Consider the following 7,215-nt stretch of genomic DNA (forward strand, 5'->3'; position numbering starts at 1 on the left):
GGGGAAAGGGTCGAAACTGACACAGACTCTCGCAAAGGAGTTGTATCCTTTCACATTTCCCCCCAAATACAGGACACTTCCAGTCTCTCTAGTATAGTCCCCAACACTTAGTATTCTCAGTCTTTTTAATTTTAGCCATCCTGCAGGCTGTGTAGTGGTTTGCCATCTCGGTTTTCCAAAGCTTACTGGCCAAGTGACTCTCTTATTATGCCAAGTGGCTTTTCTAATCTGCTCATTAATAAATGAGGTTGTTTGTAATTTTCCTTCTGACTTTATAGGATTTACTGTTCCTCATCAGATATAAGTATTGCAAGTAATTATTCCTAGTCTATGAATTGCTTTTACACTTTTTAAATAGTCATGTCTGATAAGCTAAAGAATCGATACTTTATGAAATCCACTTTGATCCATTTTTCATCTATAGCGAGTTCCTGGGTATTGTGCCTAAGAAATTTTTGCCTCTTCATGGTTCATGAAAATATTCGCATTTTTTTCAAAGGCTTTATAGGTTTAACTTTCACATCTCCAATTAACTTCAATGTACGGTTGGACGTGGTTTTTCATATTAACTTATTTTTAAATAAATATTCATTTTTTCTAACACTTTTTATGGAAAAGTCTTTGATTTCCCCAGTGAAACGTATTGGTGACTTTATTAAAAAAAAATCAAATAATTGTGTGTGTATGTGGGTAAATATTTTACTCTTGACTCTTTCACATTGATTTGCTTGTGTTGTGTTTACTTGCACCAATATTACAATGTTGTAATTATTATAGCTTTAAAGTGAATTTTGAAATGTAGTAGAGTGTGTCCTCCAACTTAATTCTCCTTCAAGGTTGTCTTCGCTATTCTAGGTACTTTCACTTCCATGTACAGTTTAGAATTAGCTTGAAAATCTACCCAAAAAATGCCTGCTGCAATATTAATTGGGATAATGTTGGTCTGTCATTCTAACAATATTGAAGCTTCCAGTCTATGAATTTCATAGATTTGGGTCGAGTTATTTAGATCTTCTTTAATTTCTCTCAGTCATAGTTTTCAGGGGTGTTTATTATATGTGTTCTAAGGCATTTAATGATTGTGGATGGTAATCTTTATACTGTTTTACTGAATTTTGTGTTCTCAGTAACTCATGGCTAGAATGGAGAAATACAACCGATTATGATATGAACGCTGCTGAGGTATAATTTAGGTACAATAGGCTGCACCACTTTAAAGGATACAATTAAATGCATCTGACGGACTATACGCTAATGAAACTACTGCCACCGTCATGACGCAGGGCATTTCCATTAGCTCGTGACCTTCCTTGCGCCCCTTTGCAGTCCATCACTCCCTCAACCCCCAGCCCCAGGCAACACGGTCATTACAGATGGGTTTGCATTTTTAACGACTTTATATAATGGAACCATACATGTACTCTTTCATGTCTGCACTTCTTCATGCAGCATAATGACTTTAAAATCCATCCACGTTACTCCACGCATGAACAGTTCATGCCTTTGTATTGCTAAGGGGTATTCCTTTGTCTGGCTGTATCGTGTCTATTTATACATTCGTCTATTAATGGACATCTGTGCAGTTCCCAGGTTTTGGCCATTATGAATAAAGCTATTGTGGATATTCGTGTGCAGATTGTTGTGTGAACATATTGCGTAAACACCTAGGAGTGGAGTGGCTTTTCCGTGACTGGTGTGTGTTTACCTGTGGTGCAGCTGTTCCAAGTGGTTGTGCCATTTTTCATTCCCACAAGTGCAAGAGATTTCTAGTTGCTTTGCACCCTCACCACATGTGGTATTTCCAGTCTCTTTAATTTTAGTCATGCTGATGGATGGGGAATGGGAACCATTGCAGGATGAATTTATTTCCCGGATGACAGAGTTGAGCAACTTTTCATGTGCTTTTTGGCCATTAGCATATCTTCTTTTGAGAAGTATTTCCTCAAGTCTTTTGACCAATTCTCTCACTGCATTATCTTACCAGACAAAATATGTGTAAGAAAGGTCCAGTGAAAACTACAGAACAATACTTCGAGAAATTAAAGAACTCAATTAATGGAGAGAGAAACTTGTTGTGGATTGGAAAACTCAAGATGCTTTAGACGTCAATTCTCCCCAAAGGGATCCACAGATCTATTACAGTCCCATTCCAAATTCCGGCAGGTTTGTTGGCACACTGACAAGCTGATTCTGAAATTTATATGGAAACGCAAATGATCTTGAATTATCAAAGCAATTTCACAAAAGTAGATGAAAGATGGATAGCTTACATTGCCTATTTCCAGAATTACTATACAAATCTTCCACCCAATTTAAAATTGGTTTGCCTTTTTATGATTTGGTTTTAAGAGTTCCTGTATAGTCTGGGTGTAAGTCCTTTCTGACATAAGTGAGTTACAAATATTTTCAATTCACAGTGGCTTGACTTTTCATTCACTTACCAGTGTTTTTTGAAAAGCAAATGTTTTTCATTTTTGTGACAGTCAATTTCTCAATGTTTTCTTTTATTGATTATGTTTTTTTGTATCAATCTAAGAAACATTTGTCTAACCTAAAGTCACAAAAATTTTGCTCTTTGTTTTCTTCCGAAGTTTTACAGTTTTAACGTTTACATTTAGATCTATTATCTATTTTGAGTTAATTTTTGGATATCCTGTGAGACATGGATTCTATTTATTTAAGTATTTTTCATGTAGATATAAACAACCACTAGTTGAAAAGCTTGAAAAAGATCATTCTTTATCATTTGTTGAAAAGACTATCTTTCCCCACTGCAGTGTCTTTTTGCATTTGCCAAAGATCAGTCTCCTGGGGCTGGCCCAGTGGTGTAGCAGCTAAGTTCGTGTGCTCCAACGGTGGCATGGGATTCACTGGTTCGGATCCTGGGCGGCGATCTCCTCGCTGCTCCTCAAGCCACGCTGTGGCAGGCATCCCACATATAAAGTAGAGGAAGGACACAGATTTCAGCTCAGGGACAATCTTTCTCAGCAAAATGAGGAAGGTTAGCGGCGGATGTTAGCTCAGGGCTACTCTTACTCAAGAAAAATATAAATAAATAAATAAAAATGTAAAAAATCAGTCTCATTATAGGTATTAGTTTACTTTTTGACTCTGTGTTCTGTTCCATCGATCTGTTGACTTAACATTACACCAATTCCGTACTGCTTTGAACAAAATAACTCTCTAATAGTTCTTGAAATGAGGTAGAGCTGGCCCTCCAACATTGTATTTTCATTTTATAAATGTTTTCACTACGCTAGATCTTTGTCATTTTATATTCATTTAGAATCACATCATTCCTGTCTCCCTAAGATGCTGACTGAGATTTGAGTTGGCTGGGGTTGGATCTATAGACCCAATTGGGGAAAACTGACATCTCAAAAATAATGAGTCTTCTGACCCACGAACAGGGAATTGGTCTTCATGTTTTAGGTCGTCATCAATTTCTTTCACCAACGTCCTGTACTTTCGTTTGTTTGACGCTATTATTTCTTACATTTCAGTTGTGCACTGGAATTACATAGACATGAAATAGATTTTTGTATATTGACCGCGTATCCTGCTAGAAACAAATGCTTCAGAATCAAGCCAGATCGGGCAGAGACCACAGTTTTGGGGACTTGTGTACTTGCCAGGTGAGAAGAATCTTCTTCACATCAATTGAGGTTTGACCATCAGGCCAAAGAAGATAATCAACACCCATGTTGAGTCCTGCGGCCGGGAGGTGTTTGCAGGAGGGCTGTTGTGGACTAACGAACGTGAAAGGTTTTGTGTGTTCATCAGCAAGATTTCCTTAAAAGTGAGCATTCGGTGGGTGAGGCTGCCAGTTTGTCCTTGTATCCAGCTGCGACGCCAGTTGCGAGATTTAGGGGGCAGTCTGCGCCCGTGTTATTTCATTTAGTCTGCCATAATCTATTCCAGCATTATGTCCTGCCAGAATCTTTCGAACGCTATGCAAAGATATAGCCCTCAAATATCATAAGTTCCTGCTTAGACACTGCCTCCTATACCATCTCTGAAGTAGGCGTCCACTCCCATCAGTCTGTAAGGATCGGAGCCCTGTGGCTGCAACAGAATCTGTAGTCCCTTTGCACCAGCTTCGTTCCCCCCAAAAGAGGGTGAAAGATCTTCCGTCCAAATTACGCCATGACTGGTGTGTGCATCATATTTCAGTTCTCTCTTCAGTCACTGAGCTTTCCAGCCAGTCATGTAAAGCCTGCTCACCTGGATGACTCACAGGTCTCATTCCCAGTGGGTCAGACGACTTGTCTCTGAAAGACCAAAGCATCTATTTGTCATTATGGATCTCTCCTAAAGCTTATTCTTGCTGGGCTAAAACATGGCTCACAAACACCTTTAGATGTGTTTTCTTTATATCTGTTTAATCGTTTTCTAAAGGCAGTGTCCAAACTGACTTTCTTTGTACAGTCCAATGTTTTGTTTCCCAACGCTCTGCCCATTTGACAGGACCCGGGAGTCGATATAAACATAGACTTCTCCCATTGGTTTGTTACCAACCAACTCACAGTTGTGTACGTTACACGTAATTCTATACATTGGGCTGACTGTCTCCTCCTTCTTTGACCTGTTTGCTGTTGGGCGTTCAGGTGTTGTAATGTCGCTCACTACTTCCACGGACATTCCTGGAGGACGGTGTGCTAACAGTAAAAGCAGTTGTTTTCCATTGCTATTTATCAAAGTTATCATACTCTCTTTAAGTCAGCATATTTGTGAGCATCATGAGTAGTTAATATCTATGGCAGTCAATTCTTCAGTTAGGTCAAAAACTCCAATTTGGAAATGAGAAATAACTTCTCTGTTGTCCTGGCTTTTTTGAAAAAATACACCGTTTCCATTTCAGGTGTGTGTGCTGATGTGCAGCTTCCTGACCTCCTTTGTAAAAGTGACTGTTGGTCCAAGAGAATACAGAATGAATTCTAGACAGAATGACCGCAGATCCCTGGCTAAACATTTAGTGTCCACGGGGTCCAAAATTTTGCCAAACATGTTTTTCTAAGATGTCCTGTTCTTCTGAGCCAACTCGTTTGCGACTCCAAAAGCCTCAAGCCATTTTCTCTGCCATCTTGCGGCCACTGCCATAAAATCTGTTTTGCCTCTTACGGCACCCACAGTGGGATTTGTTTTGTTTCGTGGCCCTAGAGACCCAGCCGTTTTCCCGGCTTGTTTAAGCGCATGAAGGACCTCCTGCTTCTGTAAGATCAGTGGAAATCAGTGGCTCTCTTCGTTATTTGGTCTATGCAGTCATCATTTGGGTCATTTGGGGAAGGTGTTGTTTTTACAAGTCAGTGAGTGCTGCTAAATGCAATTGATTTTCTCTCACTACATGACACTACACCCCAACCATGGATTGTATTCCCGAAAACATCACTCTCTGAGTGGGATCTTGAAAGTTTTTGAGATTCATTGCCGAATCACACATTGTTCAGTCATTTTGAGTCCATCTCTCTGTTTTTTCTCTTGATACGGCTACTATGTAAATAAGATCTGTGAAATGAAACACAGGAAGGAGGCCCATGCCAATATTTGGGACACTCAACTATGACGGTTGGTCACCAGGACACTCTCTGGAGGAGATTCTCTAGACTTTTAGTGGTGAATAATGTCATGGAAACAGAAGTCGAATAATAATGAAGGATATTTGAAATCTGTCGAATGTTATAAATCAATGTTACCTCATTAAAAATAAAAGAAAAAAATTAAAATGAAAGAAAAAGCCTAGTTAGACTTGCCTCTTTATTTCTCCAGCTGGCCAGGACATAGACAGTAACTACTGAGATCAGCAGTTTTCTCTGGTGGCATTGGTAGTGTTGACTGCTTGGAGCCAACATGGAGCCTGATTGCTTGTATCCCGAGAGGCTGAAATCTGGCTGAGGTCCTAGGTCACTGGGCCAGGAAAGGTCATCTGTCTGCTGGAAGAAACAGAAAGGGGAGAAGGACAACCAGCGAGGTCATCCCAAGGCAGCACTGGCCACTTCCTGCAATGACCCACTACCACTACGTTTTTCATGACTTCCTGGTTCCTAGACTGAGAGCTCTGTGAAGCTGGAATATTTTCTTCATCTCTGTATTCATGGCTCCCAGCACCAAGTCAAGCCCTGACGAGGCTCTCGTGACATTCGTTCACTGATCGAATCAAGGTGGTTGCAAATCATCATCTCACTACATTCTTGTCCCAAACGTCCTGTCAGGAATGCTCTGCTCTCTCTCAGGATGTAGCAGATGCCCATCCTTAGAGAGGAGCCTGCCCTGCACTCTCTAGGCCCTATGACACTCACCTGGGGTCAGCTCTGCTGGTGACGGGACTGTCCTCAGGGCTTCCACTCAATGGTTCACCCTGTCATTAGGAAGAGATGTCCTCGGCCTTCCCTCCCATCCTCTGGGCTGCCACGACACCCAAGCTTACGAGAGCTACCACATGGTATTCTTCCTCTCACTGCTCTGATTTCCTCAGGGAAATCTCACTCTTTTCTGAACTCCAAGTTCTTAACACAGCATAGGGGAAAATAAGCTCTCAACAAATATTTAAGACATATTGTGTGTGAAGCCTTTCTCAACATAAATACAGAAGAACATTATTAGGATCACTGATTCAGATGCAAGGGTTCCCTAGCCATGGCCCTCCTGGCTTTAGGGCACAACTGTTTAATGTAAGAACGGACATCTCCAGCCTTTCCTCAAACATCATTTACCCCTCTAAGCCCACACTTACTGCGAGGGCATCCAGTGTGAGGGCAGCCCCAAGGTGGAGGCTGCGGGGTCTACGCCAGAGCCTCATGGTCGCTTCCTCCTCTTCTTGGAATTGGTGCTTCCCAGAAGGAGAAACCAACCCCGATCCATCCTTGGATCTCCTTGGCAGGTGCACAGGTTCACCGTGGAGTAAGTTGCTCTCCCAGTCCTCGCTGTTCAGCTCAGGCCTGCTCATGCGGAGCTGGGTGATGCTGTACGCATTCCTCAGTTTCCCGTGACTTTTCTGAACTCAACTTGGCCTGATTCTCACCTCCTTTGGCAACCACCTGCTCCACCAGTACCTGACCATTCTTTGGGTTGTTCTCAGCCTCCAAACCTGCTGATTTTCTTTCTTCCATCCGCTCTCTCAGTTCTGTGTTTTCAACCCGTGAGCTCAGCTCAGGCTCCTGCTGGAGACAAACAGAGAAGGGACCAAGGTCGGCTCTTGGCTGCAGTTCCCAGGGCACA

The 7,215-nt window shown here is 41.7% G+C and overlaps 1 long non-coding RNA gene across 1 annotated transcript; it reads left to right on the forward strand.

The window, feature by feature from the left end:
* The first annotated feature begins 2,960 nt into the window (after window positions 1-2,960).
* On the forward strand, window positions 2,961-5,739 carry LOC124233974 (uncharacterized). The gene is made up of 2 exons (XR_006887197.1): window positions 2,961-3,635; window positions 4,862-5,739. It is a non-coding gene; the product is annotated as an uncharacterized LOC124233974 (long non-coding RNA).
* Window positions 5,740-7,215: the final 1,476 nt, after the last annotated feature.

This window comes from Equus quagga, unplaced genomic scaffold (genome assembly GCF_021613505.1).
Source record: "Equus quagga isolate Etosha38 unplaced genomic scaffold, UCLA_HA_Equagga_1.0 593_RagTag, whole genome shotgun sequence".
NCBI lineage: Eukaryota > Metazoa > Chordata > Mammalia > Perissodactyla > Equidae > Equus > Equus quagga.